Raw genomic sequence first — 18,005 nt, forward strand, 5'->3', positions numbered from 1 at the left:
TTTAAAATAATTGAAAAGACATAAAAATTAACATATAACTCAGAATTGGAAATTGTGCTAAGAATTTTGGTAATTAAGTTTTGGTAACTCATCAAAGAAAATGGGAAGTTACGGCCCCAGAAACCAGGATTGCCAATATAGTATCAAAATAATTCACTGAAAAATAATACTTATTGATACCAAGAAACAGCAGATTATACATATTTATATTGTATAAGAGTATAATTCAGATTTAATAATTCAATATATTCTTATAAACCTATATTTACTGTATATTTCTTATTCATACATCTTCGTAAGGTTAGCTATCGTGATTTGCTAATCGCCATATAGCAACCTGCATTCTCTTGATGGTCCATTTCAGGCTTTGTTTTCAGACGTCTGATCTCTGTCAGCCGCCAAGCGTATCTAGCAAGAATCTTGTTTCAACATCTGCTCTGCCACATCGAGACGCATACCGTAGGTAATATAGCATTTTCTTCAGTAAACGTTCTCTATTCACAAGGGAAATGAGAAAGAAACTTGTATTATAAAAAATGGCGTAAATTGAACTGTCAAAGGACCCTGACGCATTAATGCCGGTTAGTCGTGCTTTTCCCAAGAGGAGAAATTTACCGAAGGACGTGGCCTTTACTTACTCTCGTGGCAAAGGAAGGATAGTGAGAAAGATTTTATTTCATCATTTTAGTGGAAGGGGTGAAGGTTGAACTTGTGGTATTAGGGCTGGACTCAAAGAATCTTGACCGTCGAAGGCTGGAGCCTAGCCGTCCCCTCGGTAATTACTGGGGTTTTATATTGTAAAACTTTAGATTGGAATGTAGGCCATCCCTTGTCCCACAGTACACCATTTGCTGTGAATTATGAATGGCCACAGAGCTCCACTTGAGCTTTACCTTTTGAAACCTAGTAGTAGTCAGGTCTTTATTGACTATGGTATGGTAGGGCTAAGAAGGTTACTTAAAGCCATAACCAGGTGGTAATTTTCGTAGTTGGGCAAATTTGGTGGTTTTTTATTTTTTTTATTGCACGACCGATTTGTTATTGTCTTGGTTAGGCTGTGCTGTAATGGAACAGCAAATAATTTTAGTAATAAAATTCAGCTTTTTCCTTTTTCAGCGACAGACGTGAATAATGAGAGGCAAAAGGGAATTCGTAATTCTTTACAAAAGGTCCGCATCAATATTTGATGTTTGTTGAATGTGTTGGTTGTGCCCTAAGGGGGTTCACAGGGGCAACCCCACTAGGCCTAGGTGGGGCTGGCGCCCAGGTTAGGTTAGGTGGTTGTGTTAAGTTACTGTACATATTAAGGGGTTTTGTATTATTTTAGTAAGGTCAAACACCAAATATTGATGCGGACCTTTTGTAAAGAATTACCAGGGAATTTATACAGGATATAGCCTAGCCTATCTTAGAATTTATGTACAAAAGGTAAAAGCCTTGTTTTTAGCAAGGTGTAAATATTTTTATGTTAAAAAATAACTCAAAAATATACCACTACTTAAAATTAGACCAAGGTGAGCATTATATTAAGAAAAATATATTTACAGCAAACAAAGCCAGTTATGGCTAAACTCATCATAAGTAAGCCAGTCTCAAAGGTTCAAGTACAGCTTAGTGTGTTACCATGTTCCCATATTTTGTATTGAATACTCAGGCTAACTGAAATGGGATTTGATAAATAGCCTATTTCAACTAAGACTGATGTGCAGATGCAATAACTATTCTCAGGTCATTTACCTAGGTCGGGTGATTTTTGAATTGGTTAATCATGTTTCTATTAGAGTAGAGGAAAATAAAGGACTTCAAAAAAAGTACTGTATACTGATTTGTGGTTTCTCTCTTCATCCTAGGTTAGCATTACCATACCCAGCATGAGATGGCATTAGAATCCGTAGCGGAATTAGGATTGGCAAGGTGAATGTAAGTGGACAGTGTTGTGACGTTAAACTGACGGAGACTGACATTTGGAGGTAATTTTGTTGATTTTTTGTCAAGAAAACTAACAAGATGCATATCTTGTGGTTTTGAGGTAAGCCACCTACCCTTTAAAAATGTATGAGAAACAAGTTTTCATGTAATGTTTTCACTAGGTTTTCCCTTTTAAAGGTTCCACCAGAGTTTTGTCTCAGTCACCTGTTTTTTGCATTTTCAGAGTTTAATTCCTGTCTGGCTGAGTTTTGTATAAGGTTTGTGGATGATTTTAGGGCCCCCTCCAATTAGGCTTAGTCCTGCTAGCAAAAGATGTATCTTTTACATTGCTTTCATCCTGCTGATTCCCCCTTATCATGCTCAAACAGTATGTGCTTCATATATAGCAACTCCAACTATATTTATTAAATGACCTTCAGTATTCCCTCCACCCATGAATCTTAGCATTGTCCACAACAATTCAGAATTTCTTCCATTTTCTTTGTTCAAAGTCCTAATGTACATACATCACCTAGCCTATGGCATACATCACCTAGCCTGATTTTTTGTGATATTCAAAACAATGGATAACTGCTCACAGTAATGAAGTGTTTGGGAAGAGATTTGGGAAAAATTTCATGCCCCTTCCCCTAAATACAAAATAAAGTGTAGAATGGCCCTTAAGAGGGTTACATGATATAATTCAGCCACACTTGACCATGGCTAGGAATCGGTTCTTCCTGACCCGGGAGTAGGATCCCCAAACCACCTTGAAACCTAGTTGATACCTAAGATTTAGAGGTGGAAGAATTAAGCTCTCATGTGGTGCCATGGATGCATTACTTTATAGTGATACCTGTTACACCATTTTTGCCCATAACCACCCAAGTTATTCATCAGTATCACATTTTGTCACATTCATTTCAATATTGAAAATGAACTCAGCAAGTCAGCATAAGACCCATAATGTTAGAATGCTTGGTTTTAGAAAACCAACTTTCTTTGTGTGTTGAGATTAAATTGAATGTGGAGATTAAGTAGGTGCATGCAATAGCTCATGAATATATGGGGAATTTGTAGAATGGCAACACATCTTTTGAGCTTCTCACCATTAACACCAAGTATCTACCTTGTCAACTTGCGTCATAAATTTAAGAAAAAAATTGACATAATAACTTGTACTGAATCCAAGTATCTACCTTGTCAACTTGCGTCATAAATTTAAGAAAAAAATTGACATAATAACTTGTACTGAATGTCAATTCTCTTTGTCATTGTTGAAAAATAAGTTATATTACAACAAGATTCATTTTACTCATTCATGATTAATATATTGATTAACCCTTAAAGTGTTCATAGCACTTCAGTGGTTCATAAATGACTTATGGCAACTCTTTAGCTGAGCTCAGGAGAGGCATCGATCAGTATGCCTTGAGATTTCAGAGGGAAATGTTCTGAGTCTCAGCTGCTCCAGGACAGCTATTTATTTATTTATTTGCTCTCTTTTGTGATAGTGTGCCAGCTACAATTGTAATTTTCCAAAGAAAAGTGCAGAGAAATATTAGAAAAAACTATACCTCACAAAAATGTACTGCAGCTGCCCATCTCAGTAAATCTCGTAAATATTTTACAACAAACATAATCAGAATTTGTTACCGATTGTAGTTCTTATCTATTATGGTATTGTGTGAACTGTAATTATAATTTTACAAAATAAAATAAATTAATAGAAAAAACACGCATAAATTGGTAAAATTAACGTTTTTGCAAGTTTTGTAAAGGAGACCCCACACAAGGTTGTAAATAGTCACTTTCAATTTCCTGTGGAAGGTAGGGAAAAATTTTTAGAATTTTTTTTCATACACCATTTGCATTTACATATCTTCCTCTTTCCATTGATGTGTTTTTTTCTTAGATTGGCCAGCCTTTAAGTTTGTCCAGCCTGAGGGTGTGCTTGATATATATTTAGCCCGTCCCTTAAGGGTTAAGAATGCATAATTTGGCATTCAGTTTTCCTTGTGGAAAAGTAAGTTTATCGTGCTGTTAAGATTGTGTTAAGTGGGTGTAAATGACTAAACCATAAGAAAATCTCAAATTTTTCAGTGAGGCCCGATATTCTTTATAATTTATGAAGCTTAGCCATCTGTTATAAATCCCCGACTGTGTCACAATCCCAGTTGAATATTTTATTCCTCAGTTGGCCTTCTTTGTCAATCTGTCAGTGTTTGTCGGGTATACTGTGTCATTGCAACTCCTACATAATAAGTTTCATTTAAATTTGGTATGAAGTTAGACCTCCATGCTTAGGTGTTACTAGAAGGAGGTTTTCTATTAGCCTGCCCTTTTGTCATTGCCACTCATATATGGTTGAAGGAATATGAATCAAACTTGGTACAAAAGTAGACCATCATTCTTAAGTGTCAATATACAAGATTGTTAGTATGTCTGAATATTAAGGTGACTGAGACTTATTGCAACAACAAGGTACAAAAGTAGACCATCATTCTTAAGTGTCCATATACAAGATTGTTAGTATGTCTGAATATTAAGGTGACAGACTTATTGCAACACCCCTTGTTGTGGTACAAGGGTAGAATATTTTCATAGATTTGCATGAAGGATGGTCACACACTGTTCATCCTTCATTGTATGTGACCCTTATCTTGATATTGCAACACACCACATGGTTGAAGGGATTTCAGTTTAACTTTGTACTCTACTGGAGCCATAACTTTTGATTGTAAGAGGCAAAATTCTCTTGTCATACAAATGCCACCAATGAAACCCTTTTAAAAGACATTAAGATTAGTGGTTGTCACTAAGTAGCTGCCAGAAGAGCATTCAGGTTTCACAAATATCTTGTATTTTATCTGATTTCAGCATAGGCCATTTTGAAACTTGAATACGCAGTATAACTGAATAGAAGTCAGACTACGAGAATAAGCAGTTGTTCAAGGTCTCCTACCTTCCTCAGTAATTGCATAGGGTGTAAATTATGAGACAGCATTTTAAAGCATAGAATATCTTGACCATGATGTATGGTATATCAACACATGAGAAGAATCTGAAGTTTCCTGATTGTCATGGTGGAGAGAGATTGTAGTCAGTAAAAAATAAGTAAGGTCATGCAGTGAGGCTCAGGTAGATAAAATAGTTTAAAGAACTAATGGAGAAAGGAAGAAGAAAACGTAAATTGCCATTATGAAAGAGTAAAGAAGAAATACACGTTTGGGATAGGTATAGAGGATGACGCTTCAGTACTACAACTACTGTATGGGTAAAGTCATAGCTGCTCACAGTGTTCTGAAAATTTGTACCATCTTAACAAACACACCATTCTCGCACTACCTACATGCTTTCTAAAGACAAAAGTCCTGAGTAAAGCAGGTTATGGCTGAATTTATATCCACATTACTATAGCAAGAAGGGACTGTTGGATAGGATACCTTTAATGAGAAGATATGTTTAAACTCTCAAAGAAATGTTTGAAAAATGGTGGACTGCGTCTTTTATGCTACTTTGTGAGTGTGATCTATAGCAGTGCTAAACAAGTTTTCAGGGCATAGTATTGATAGTGATATACAATGGCAGTAATTTTTATGTTCCCCATTTTGTTTTACTTTACAATTATTGCTCTTATCTATAAGTAGAATATCTTGAAATTCATAAATGTATGATATGCCTCCCTTTTTCCTATGTAGTCACAAGCAGAGTGGCCATGCCACTCTCTAGATAATCACATTTATGGGAAAGTGTTTTTAAATTGCAGTCGAACCTGTTGAGGTTGATTGAGAAGGTATGGAACAGGAGTGCTTTGTGTTTGAGTGTCATGACTTCCTTAAACTTGTCATTTTTTATATGTGCAGATTTTTCAAAAATAGAAACTAGTCAACCTACCATACATTAGCTAATGGTAATAAATTGTGCAGCATTGCAAGGTTATGCAAACTAGTTTTTAATAAAATATCTGGATTAAACTTAATAGGGTATATAATTTTCTGGTGTAAATATTCATGGAAGTTTTTCAAGAAATTTTCCATCTTACTGAATTTAAAGGTACTGTATAACTGTTGTAATGTAAATTAATGTCCGAAGTCTTTAATTCATTTCATTGTATTCTAAAATTAGGGCTTTATGCAAAATTGCATAATTTCATATATCTATGCTAATTTTCTTGTGTGTAGTTACCAGTGGCATCTCTATGAAGTGACTGAAACTATAGTTGCAGTTTTGAATAAGTGCAGTGCAATTTGTTACTGCTGCTTAGAGTTAATTTCCAGGGCGAGGGGATGAAGAAGAGGGAATAGGATAGTTTGAAATTTTGAAAAAATTTTCGGAGGGTTATAAGTTTTGTGTTGTTGATGATATGCACGCTTTTGATATATTTACATGACAAGGGTATTATACTCTAGTTGAAAATTAAAACTTGAGGATAGAAATTAGGCCAATGTTGAATTTGATACATTTGCATGTACTGTAGTAAGAGTTGAAAATTAATTGAAAATTGAGCTCTGTAATTTCAAATACAGGTTTACTAATTACTAAAACTGTGATTTTCCTTCATTCACATGGGTATATACATTCGAGAATAGTATATTTTACTAATTACAGAATTGGTACATTAGTTTTGTGTGATTTTCTTTGGCCTCCCAAAAAATATCTTGGCCCTCCTAGGCCCTCCCACTGATGGAATGCCAGCTACGCCACCGGCAATTACTAAAGTAATTTTTTCATTCCAGTTTAACAATGCAGTGGTTATGAAGTTTATTTCATGAGGACATCTGTTTCTAGAAGGCTTTGTAATACTGGCAGCATACCTCTTGAATGCAGCTCATATGGACACTTCAACCTTCATAACAGTTTCTCCTCTCATTTCAAAGCTAGTCCTTTCTGGCTATCCATGTGAGAGTTTAGAAATGTCATTCCAAGTTCTTTTCAAAATACCTTGTATCGAAAGCAATTCAAGATATTTCTAAGGGAATTAGAAAGTAATTTGTATTGATGGTAAGTACTTTCTAATGATATCAGATCTCTCTAGCAAATGATTAGTTAATACATCCAGAAAATGTGCTCAAGGTGAATATTACGTTAATATTTTAACATTTAATCTGTATTTAACTGAGCCTCAATGCTGATAGACTTTCATTTGAATTACTAACATGTTACTTTTAATTCAGTGTTCCAGACCATTCGATAGTTTCAATTTGATGAAACTTATAGTTTCAATTTGATGAACTTCGATTGGTGGTGAAAGGCTGTGAAGTCTACTTGGGAAATGATCCTTGAGTTTTGTTGGTATGTGTGGGAGTTCTCTGACTTTCATCTTTCATGAGAAAAAGATATTTGGTCATGAAAAGAGAGAAGCCCGATGGTCTTCTGGTTTTGCTTCTTGTTACACTTTGGAAGGCATTGTGCTTGCCCTTGTGTACTTCATTTAAGAAAAATCTGAACCATACTGAAGCACTATATTATGGTTTTGTATTTGAAGGTCACAGTGATAACAGCCTCAGCTTCTCAAATGCCTCTTTATGGTTTCAGTGGAAGTGGTGAATGGTGTGAATGTCATGAAGTCATTTTCATAGAAATGCAGCTTCAGAGACACTTAACTGATATTTTAGTAATTTAGGAACCTACTGAATAGATTTCACCAGTGAATTGGTTTGTCCTATCACGTTTCCAATTCAAGTACGTAAGTAATTTGAAAGGGCATGGGATCTTTGCCTGTCAAGTCCAAGATTGTGTAAAAGAGCTTGATGTAATGGGCTCAGTTACTGTTCTTTGATGGCTTAGAAGACCCTTGAATTTCAGAAGAAATTATAAAGAAAAAATTGTGTAATTCTTTAATGTTAGTGAAAAATTTTGCTACAGTAGGGCAGAAGTAAGCTTGGACAAAGCTTGCAACTCTTTGTTCACTTCTAACTGCTTGAGGGCTGTCTATATCCAGTAGGAAGACTGCCATACACTAGCACCTATAGATGCAGCAGGGAAGATTTCTACTAGTCTTCCCCATATGTGTTACAAACAGGTATAGATTTTCACTACATCCTGGGTAAATGAGGAACCTTATGTATTAGAGTTTGTACGTGGTAATGTCATACTCTACTTTTGTTTTGATTGCAGTATATTATGCTTGGTTGTATTTGCTTTGTTTCTCTTAGGTAGGGACAAACAAAGTTCATTAGAGTAAATAATATTGGACTTACATTGCAGAGCCTTTGTGTCTTATTGGAGAAAGCTACCCCGAGCTGATCAAGAACCATTGTTTTTTCAGGCAAAATTGGTGGTGGTGTTTTGGGGGTGAGATGCCACAGCAACACAGTAGGTAGGTGGTAACTCTTTAGGGATCATGTTTAGTTGTGGTTTTAGCTCCCATCAACTCTGCAGACTTGGGGCACAGAGGCCAAACTTGCTATTCTATGTTGCACAATCTCAACCAGTGGCTATATTAAGAGACCACATTCCACCTCCATGCAATAGTGGACCTCGCCTGGTGAAGATCCACATCTGACAAGAACTTGCCATGGGATTGTAATGCATCAGGTAAGCAGAATAAGGATATTTCTAACATCTGTCAATTTGGTTATAGGGAAATCTCTTGCCCTCCTCCAGCACACAATGTTGGAATCAGCTACTAATAGAGGGTAAGTTTTGTCTTTAAAAAAAATTATGATTTTCATCAGTAATTTTTTAGGTATTTTCCCCTCTGCCATTGAGATCCCTTCCTCCTCCCCTCTTAAGAGATTAAGAGAAGAATAACAACCAAAACATGCGCTGTCTTACCCCCAGGGTCGGGGAGTAATTATTGGGAGGTCCACTATTGGGAGCATAGTCCCTCATTGGGTGGGTGGGTGGGTACTGTTCTCAGCATTTCATTTCTTGCTATAATGTGGTTCGGATTCCACAATAAGCTGTAGGTCCCATTGCTAGGTAACCAATTGGTTCTTAGCCATATAAAATAAATCTAATCCTTCAGGCCAGCCCTAGGAGAGCTGTTAAACAGCTCAATGGTCTGGTTAAACTAAGGTATACTTAACTGTTGGGACCGTTCATTAATGGTTATTGCAGTTTTAACCCTTTTTGAACTTACGCCAAGTAGACGTAGATAAAGCTAATGATAGATGGTAAGTACCTAAATTGATTTTATCATAAAAATCAATGTACTTTACAAATTCAATTTCTGAAACAAATCAGTTAATTTGTCAAAATCTCCATTATTTTCTGTTAGCCCAATTACAATATACAGTAAAATGATTAAGAAACTGTTTAATAATTAAAATCAAAATTATTATTATTACTGATGAGGGCAAATCCTGTATGTCATCCCTGTGAGAACTAAATAACTCGGTGGTCTTTGTAAACTACCGAAATAACCATCAGTGAATAGTTTGTACTGTTCTGACTTAGAAAATAATCACTTCTTCCTAATCATTTTCCAAAGTGTTTTCCAGTTTCTTGGGATTTCCATTATTTCTTGGTTCTTTTCAGCAACATCCACTTTATACCACAGAATTGTGTAGTATTTAGCTACTAGAATTTCTATAGAAGCCCTGAAAACTTATTGGCTTGAAAATAGTCTTGGCCAACAAATTTATTTGTATTCACAAGTTATATGAAGCTGATGTAAATGCCGAAGCATGTTGGATCTTCTCATGGATATTAAGGGAAAAGATATGCTGATAAAGTAGCTAAAGCTGTAACTACCATGACCTGATCAAATGCATCAGTCTTAGCTAGTGGTTAACGCCTTTAAAAGCCAAGTTTCTCTAACAAATTGTAACCCGCCAATTTATTAAGTCTGAAAACGTTACCAGATCAAATGCAGTGTTGGTTTGTGGTGTTATTCGTGCCAGAAAACAAACGTGATGTTTGGTGAATAGTTGAACATATTCTGTGGAACTGTTCAAACTTACACCAACCACCATGTCCAGTTAAAAAAAAAAAAAAAAAAAAAAATCCAAAATTATCATTCTTAGTTTAACCAGTTAATGTTTTAACAATTTGAAGTGTATTAGACAATCTTTAACTTTTTCAAGCCAAAACCTTTTGATTAAATTGATCTTTTTGGAACAATGCATTATTTGGTGCCGAGTGATCTTAATGGTTTTGTTCTCCCCAGATGATGGTGGGAAGAAAGTGTGAACCATTTTTGTCTACCCATTGGCCAGTGATGCTGGTGTTGGCTGGGTCTGGTGTAGCTGCTCAGCGAGATTAAACATTTTGGGAGGAGGCTGGTACCAATGAAACATTATCAGGCACCCAATCTATTGTCTCTTAATCCTGGTGGGTATGGTAAGTAATTATACCTCACAACTCTTCATTATTAGTTTCAGCTTTGGATACACAGTTCTTCAGGATTCCGCGTCATTGCTTGTCATATCTGTTACATCAACACTGATGTAGATTTGGGGTCAAGTCTTGCCTTATGTTCCCATGCTAATGTATGTTTGCAACTTCTTGCAAGTAACAGGGCAGAAATTTGGAGAAGCTTGTGGTTATCTCGGTATATAATTAAGGCCTCTGTCAGATGGGCATTTGTATCAATAGATGAAACCATGTTTCTGAAAGATATTGTGTGGGGTGCTGGATTTTTTTTTTAGGAGCAAGTTGGCCATTTTCTTGCTTTTCTATTGGATCAGGAGTGCAGTTTTTTCATTTGGAGTAGTTGAGCAGTTCTCAGTTATCTTACTGAGGTCAGTTTCATGTTTGTAATTGATGTGCCTCCAAATACAATTTATCAATATTACTGTTGTCTCCCGGAGAGCTGGATCCTTCATGCAACCAGTTGGTGATGGTACAGATTTGTACTGTTTCTTTGTTTGGGAACTCTTAAACAAATTCTGAGAAACCTAGTCAGTTTCTTCAGTAGTACTCGAATGTGTAATGAGGGCACTCCATTTAGCTGCTTGCATTTCTCTGGCCACTCAACTTTATTTGCTAGTTGTTTTTGGTAAACTTTCATGAAGTATCATTAAGGGATTTGGTCGTCAAAACAACTAGAATGAAAGGGGAGGGTCCTGCACTGCTGTTGTCACAGGTCAAATTTAGCACCAAACTGCCCTCAAACTTCGTTGTGATGGTTTGAAGAAGGTCCTTAAAACTTTTCTTAAAGAGATGTTGACAAATCAGTGGTAAGTTGGAAGGTTGTGGATTCAACTAAAGACCCTCATCTGTAGGATACCCATGAAATTTGCCAGAATTTGTTAGAGGTGTGTATTGCATCTCATTCAAGTTGGCAGTAGAGTTGGCCTTTATTTATCATGAAAAGGGTTTTTCGACAGGTAGGGCTCTTAACGGGGATTGGTGGCTTTCTCAGGTATATCGAAGTGGGAAGAAATAACGTCTACTCAGTATACCTTATTAATTGTTTGACCAGTCATTTCATCAGTGGGAACATTTGTAAATAAACCCCCCCAACACCAGCATCTTACCAGTGTTCCCAGCCAATCATAATTCAAAAATGTTTTCCTTACTGTCTAGACATATATTCAATGATAATATTTAGTAGTATTTCAAGAGTGCCACCTTAATTGTACTTTTTCCTTTCCTCAACTTTAATTACTCCAGTTTCAACTTTTATATATTTTACCCTTGTACCTTTTCCTCATGTACTGTGCCATGCCAAACATTTTGTTTTTCCTTTGCTAACTAAGTACGGTATTCTCTGTAGTATCACTACTTTCCTTTTGGTTTCCCTTCCCCCTCTCCCTTTATACGTTTTTTTCTTGAATTATTAAAAACTTAGCATGACAGAAACATGTCATTTTCATTGACTTAGAAGTGTTTTAGATACCATGCAAAATTGCCTAAAAATCCCTTTGTCCAGCACAAAATTTTATTATGCAAATTACGTCAAGCTGGCATCAATATTGAATAAGTAGGATAATTTTTCATGTAGGCATCAAGAAACATTAAGATGCTGATAAAGGTACCAAAGCTATTTTATAGTATGATTAGATCAAATATGTCAGTTCCTCTTATTGCTTTTCCATTATCTCTGAAACCTGTGCTCTTCACTTACTCAATGGCAGTCTTTGTGGAATAATGAAAATGGTAAGAATTTGTAATAGATTGAACCAGCACTTGTTTATTGTGTGGATTTGAAAATGAATGCTATGTTGTCATTTTATCCCATCTTTGAATTTGTCATTCATGGTTGATCCATGGATAGTTGATGGCCTAGTCCCAGAATGGAAAATAAAAAATCTTAGAACAAAATGGTTAGATTATTGAACATTTTAAGTTTGACCACTGCAATCATTTCAGTTGAGTCACTCTATAAGATATTTTAAGAACAAACCCTGTGGACTATATTTGGTGGTTATGTCCATTGTACATCTTTACATAGCAGTTTTCCGTTTGCTTGATCATAAGTGTTTTTTCTCTAAAAGAATATATAAAAATTACCCAAGCTTTCAGTAGACCCATATCATTGATGGGAAACTAAACAGTAAATAATTAGCATGTAGACAAGAGGTGGCAATGATGTGAGATTTACCTGTAGTTCGTGCACCAAATATTTAGTTTGTGGCTAATAATGATATTAATGTAGTTAATATACCGCAGTTTATATCCAGCGCAGTGGTGTCAAACTTTATCAAGACTTACTAAAAATCCATAATACTGGTTACCCCATAGGGACTAGTTCCATAAGTACACCTAATTCAAGGTTCTTTGCGGCATCCCTTCAGCCCCTAGTTACACCTCTATCATTCCTTTTACTCTACCTCCATTTTCATAGTCTCATCTTATTTTCCACCCTCTCCTAACAACAAATAGAAAATAAAAAGGTTTATCACTCGCAAAAATATTCTTTCCCAAGTTTAGGAAATAGGATCATTCTATGCAATAAAAAAGTGCAACACTATGCATCAGCATTCTGCAACCAAAATGGCTTTCATATCCTGAAGTTGAGCATAGCTGTTGTTAGGTACAGCTATAGTTTGTAAACTAGCCAGATTATAGCCAATCAGACAATTTGTAAATACACACGTTACTGTAGCAATCTCTATAAATAATTAAAAACTCAGGGTGAAATTCAGCTTCCACAATTTACCAGATTACTTTCATAAAGCTACTTTTCTTGTATATGAACACAGATACACATTGTATACTGTACCGTAGCTTATAATTGTCACTGTTCAGTAGAACAGCAAGTACACTGAAAAATAGCGTCATTTATGTGGCTTGAAAACTGCTTAAAATGGAGACCGGTAATGCTGAAGTGTGTGGTGAGGGTGACAGCTCATTCATGATTTAGAAAGGAAATAAGATGCCCAGATGGCCTCATTTGAGGCCATAACTATTCCTACCAAGTTGAAGGGATTCTGGTAAAACTAGGAAGGTCGAATGTTATATACAGATGTACATTAAGGAAGATGATTTGGCTGTCTGATTTTTTGTTACTTGAACCTTGTCTTTACCATACCTGTTACACATTTGAAGGGATTCCAGTCAAGTTTGGTACTGGAGTAGACCATAATTTCCCTGGAAGAGGGTATTGCCAGCAGTGCACTGTAGACATCACATAAGGTTCTTTAAAGCGCTTCTTAGGCCCACAGCTGCAGCCCATTTCATTCATTTCACAGTACCTCCTTTCACATACTCCTTCCATCTTACTTTTCCACCCTCTTCTAAAAATTGTTTCAAAGTGCAGCTGCAAGGTTTTCCTCCTGTTACGCCCTTTAAAACCTTTTTATGCTCAGTTTCCCCTTGATGCACTGAATGACCTCGTATTTTTCAGCACATGGCCTTTGGCATAAATTTTATATTCTATTTCATTCCAGACCATAGTGCATAAATGTGCCTAAAGGAAAACTGCCTGTCTGCCAGTTTGTCATTTTTGCTTATCTTTCACATATATTCCAGGATTGACACTTGACATTTCCAGGCGGGAGGTCAAAACCATTCCGGCTATCGAGACATTTCCTTCTGCTAAAGGGGCGAGTCAACCTGAGTAGACAAGGGTTTTTATCATCCTAGGAACAAATGGCACATGATAATGTATGTTTTCGTTGATATGCAAACTCTGTTTATCATCCTGCTTCTCTAGCCATCCCTCAGTGTTTATCATCCTGCTTCTCTAGCCATCCCTCAGTGTTTATCATCCTGCTTCTCTAGCCATCCCTCTTTGCTGTGTTGCTGAAGAAAATTGAAGCAAAGCAGAGGCATACATGGTTGATTACCAACACTCCAGCACAAGACTATCCAATTTGAAAAAGCCTCATTTCCAAGCAACAGCAACCCAGTCTAGTTTGTGTGGAGGATATCCAATAAAAGATTTTGGATTGTATATTGGGAAAAAATGCAAAATACCATTGGAAAAGCTTATTACTGTACAGTACTTTATACGCAAGTTTCAATTTGTTGACATACTTTGTATGATCTGCATACTTCACTGAAGTTCTTTCATGTGTTCTTAGGTTATTTTGTCACATTTGCCATGGTCTTCATACATGAAATAGCTAGCATTGTGTTTCAGAGAAAATTGACGTCTTATTTTTGTTGTGATTATAATTGTGATGAAATTTTCTAAATTGATTTGACATTTTTGGTTGAAGAGTGGGCATTCACATGAAAATTTTAGGGTTGACATGCATTCTTTGCAAGTGGGAATGGGATCATGCAGGCTTTTTATAAAAAGCATTTAAGCAGAAATAATGCCTTTATAAGACAGGGTTAAATGTATTCAATGGTTTTGGGTTTCAAGAATGACTTAGAGAGTTTAATGATGGGGTGGCTTTGTCATTATTAATGTATATATCTGCAATTTTGTTAAGTGTATATCTTTAAAAATAATTACAGACAGATGGTGACATTTGATCAGGTTATGATGGTTCTTATGTCCCACTCATAATTTGCCAGCATCAACCACCATCTTAATCTTTGGTGTATTGCATTGGGTATTGTCTATTCCTTGATTAAAGTCCTTAGAGTTTTAGCTCTTGTTCTCAAGTTTAAAGCTTTTAAATTTCACATAGCAGGGAAACACTGTAATGTGTGAATTGCTGTACAACCTCCACTCCCACCAGAATATCATTTCATTAGGCCTAGTATATTTTAAGAATCGTACGTGGTCCTTGCCTGTAGGGTTATTACTTACATGAACAATTGTCCTTTCAGGTTATGTCACCCAAAATGGTTTTGACAATGGAGGTCACTGAAGATGATAATTTGCACCTGCAGGAGGTTAAAGCTTGCTTCAGATGTCAGTGAAATTATATTTGAAGACCAAATTATATTTGAAGACCAATAATGTCCTGCCAAGGTTTAGAGGTGCAGAAGGTGAAGACCATTAATGTCCTGCCAAGGTTTAGAGGTGCAGAAGGTGAAGACCACTACTGTCCTGCCAAGGTTTAGAGGTGCAGAAGGTGAAGACCACTAACGTCCTGCCAAGGTTTAGAGGTGCAGAAGGTGAAGACCACTAATGTCCTGCCAAAGTTTAGAAGTGCAGAAGGTGAAAATGAAAGTTTCATTACACGTAGTATGAGCCAGGAGGCTGACTGTGTCATAGCTGAAAGGAAAGAGGAAGAGTCTAAGAGTTACAGAAGAATAAATTTTCAAAGAGGTTACAAGTGGAGAAGGTAGTCTTTTTTTGAAATTCTGGCTAATGATATTCCCTATATAAGTAATGGTCTAATGGGGAATTAGCTAGTAGCACTGAATGCCCCTCAGGGTCCCAGTGCTTTGGCCAGTTTCATATTAGTATGTGGCCATACATAGCCTCTGTACTTTTTGGTTTTCCTGTCCTAGAACCAATGATTGATTTAAGAGTATGTAATTTGATCATTAAAAACACTTTAAATATAAATCTCACTTTATTATCCAGTGCTATATAATAATTTGTTTATACTCACTTTTCTCCTAGTTACTGCCATATATTTTCTGTTTACCGGCCTTTAAACAATAAGTTCTCTCCTACAACACAATGCTTATGTACAGCAGTCTTGTTTATCTTTCCATCACTATTCTCATTCCTCTTCTGCCTGCTGTTAAAACCTTAATGGTTTCATCAACAGGCTTTATCTGCTGCCACAGTGTGTCCTCTCTTCATCCGGCAAAGTATCCTCTCTCTAGCCTGCACACTTGACATAATCACCCTATCACAGATTCAGGGGACAAGCTTCTACCAACAGGTACCAGGACACACTCAGGGTTGGGCTAAATCAATTCACGTGACTGTTCCAGATTAGGGTTGACATCACTGAGCCATCACCTGAAAAAAATTAGCACTTCATCAAATATTTCATAGTAAAATGGCAATGTACCAATAAATTAAAACTTTAAATAGCAAAACAATCATTCACATAAAGCTGATGTATACAACCATTGACCTACACTGTTCCATTCTTTTCAGCAGAAATCATTGAGCAAACAGTCATTATTGTTAGAAATTATTTTGACCTCTAAACCAGTGCTAAAAAAAAAAAAAAAACTGCAGGTTGCTGGGGTGAGGAATGTACGTTTGCCAGTTTCATGCTAAATACACTGGAATACAGATGTATGTTTGTGACAAATACATTGTACATCACACTATTGCCAAAATGTGCCCAATATATTTTTTTATCTGAAGGAAACCAGCAACCTTGCACATTACCAAATTGTGCCTAATACAGTATTTTTGATTTGGAGCCAACAAGTAATTTTTAATTTACAAGTACTAAAACAAAATGCTTGCCTTAACCAAGAAAAGTTTTCAACAGTAAACTACTGTATAATGTGACTACACTGCAAAGACCTTAAGTGCCTTTCAAAACCCCGTGCAGCACACCACATTTCACTGAACCTCGGACTACAAAGCATTCCCATAGGCAGCAACATAGTGCAGGTGTCTTGGATATTCCAGGACAAGGAATTTCTTACTTCAAGAATTTAGCCACTTTTGTCACTCAAAACATGTCTAATAAAGAAGAAACCCACAAAAAACTGATAAATTATTTTACAAGAGCAGTATGTAAGCCTTCAAAAACCACCAACTCGGCAGGAAATTATCCACAACCTCAAGAAACTTTCTAAAAGGTAATGCCTGTTCCTCTTTAGGGAAAGCAACTACAGTACTGGCCATATTTCCACCTCTCAGACCTGACAAATTCCACATAAGGAAAGAGTATCACAGCCCCTTTGGATGAGAAAAAATTTCAACACCCACAAGGCAAAATGCTTTTAGTTGAATAATGTCCTCAACGTTGAGCAAATGGGGAGAAAATCAAAACACTGAAACATGAGAAGATATAAAGATAGCTAACAGCAACTTGAACTGTTACATTCACAGGATGAGGGAAGTGTAATTTCACCTAAAGGTTTTAACAAAATTCTTGGGTACTAATGCATAAAAATTACCCATGTAAGTAGTACACAAAACCACAAAAGGCACATCAGTGTAGCTGGAATCCAAGGGGGTGCTGCAAGTCTTTGTAATAATGTACATTGTAATGCAAGTTGCCTTACTTATCCCAACAATTATAGTCAGTCGAGAAGAAAATTAAGCCATCCGATTCAACCTGTTCCAACAAAAAGGGATAATGTAGGTGCCAGACACCGCAAACATCCAACAACCTCAAAGCAGTAAATACTATACTGTATACGCCGGCGTATAAGGCAACAGCATAGAAGACCCCCCATTTTTCAAGTAAAAATGTAGGTTTAGAGGTATGTTCACCACATAAGACGACCCTCATTTTATTAAATTATCAGCTGATGTATGCAAGTTAGTTGGTACATAAGTAAAATCAATAATTATTGGAATTATTTTACCAAAAACAAGTGAATCGGTATCTTCTTCATTTTAAAATGTTTGGCAAAGATAACCATTCTGAAAAAATATGACAAATGCTCAATGTAAGTGATGTCACTTGGTGAAGTAATACCCATTTGAAGTAGATCCACATGAAAGTATTCCATTAAAATTAGAAAGGACTCCAATATTAAAGATAAATGGGCAACTATCGATATCAAAAAACCCTTAATTGATTATAAAATTGAACGCATTCCTTTACAATTGGGAAGAACCCCGATATTAAAGATAACTGAACTAACAATATCAAAATACCTTTAGTTTGATTACAAAATACTACCAAGGAAATGTTGGCCTTTAGTAAACG

The 18,005-nt window shown here is 36.2% G+C and overlaps 1 protein-coding gene and 1 long non-coding RNA gene across 11 annotated transcripts in view; one reads left to right on the forward strand and one right to left on the reverse strand.

Moving 5' to 3' along the window:
• Window positions 1-250: 250 nt before the first annotated feature.
• LOC136825701 (uncharacterized) lies at window positions 251-15,675 on the forward strand. 7 transcript variants are annotated; one of them, XR_010849417.1, is made up of 6 exons: window positions 251-459; window positions 1,851-1,970; window positions 6,648-6,912; window positions 7,086-8,448; window positions 10,025-10,197; window positions 15,028-15,675. It is a non-coding gene; the product is annotated as an uncharacterized lncRNA (long non-coding RNA). The 7 variants fall into 7 exon arrangements; XR_010849411.1 differs by having other exon boundaries at window positions 252-463; XR_010849412.1 differs by having other exon boundaries at window positions 252-463; window positions 7,086-8,230.
• A 34-nt stretch (window positions 15,676-15,709) lies between these two features.
• Window positions 15,710-18,005, reverse strand: part of LOC136825700 (uncharacterized) — an 87,014-nt gene continuing 84,718 nt past the window's right edge. For all 4 annotated transcript variants that reach the window (XR_010849409.1, XR_010849410.1, XM_067082445.1 and 1 more), the window contains one exon: window positions 15,710-16,120. The gene's annotated coding sequence lies outside the window, so the exon portion shown is untranslated. The remainder of the gene's footprint in view (window positions 16,121-18,005) is intronic.

The sequence above is a fragment of the Macrobrachium rosenbergii genome, chromosome 39, assembly GCF_040412425.1.
Source record: "Macrobrachium rosenbergii isolate ZJJX-2024 chromosome 39, ASM4041242v1, whole genome shotgun sequence".
Lineage (NCBI taxonomy): Eukaryota > Metazoa > Arthropoda > Malacostraca > Decapoda > Palaemonidae > Macrobrachium > Macrobrachium rosenbergii.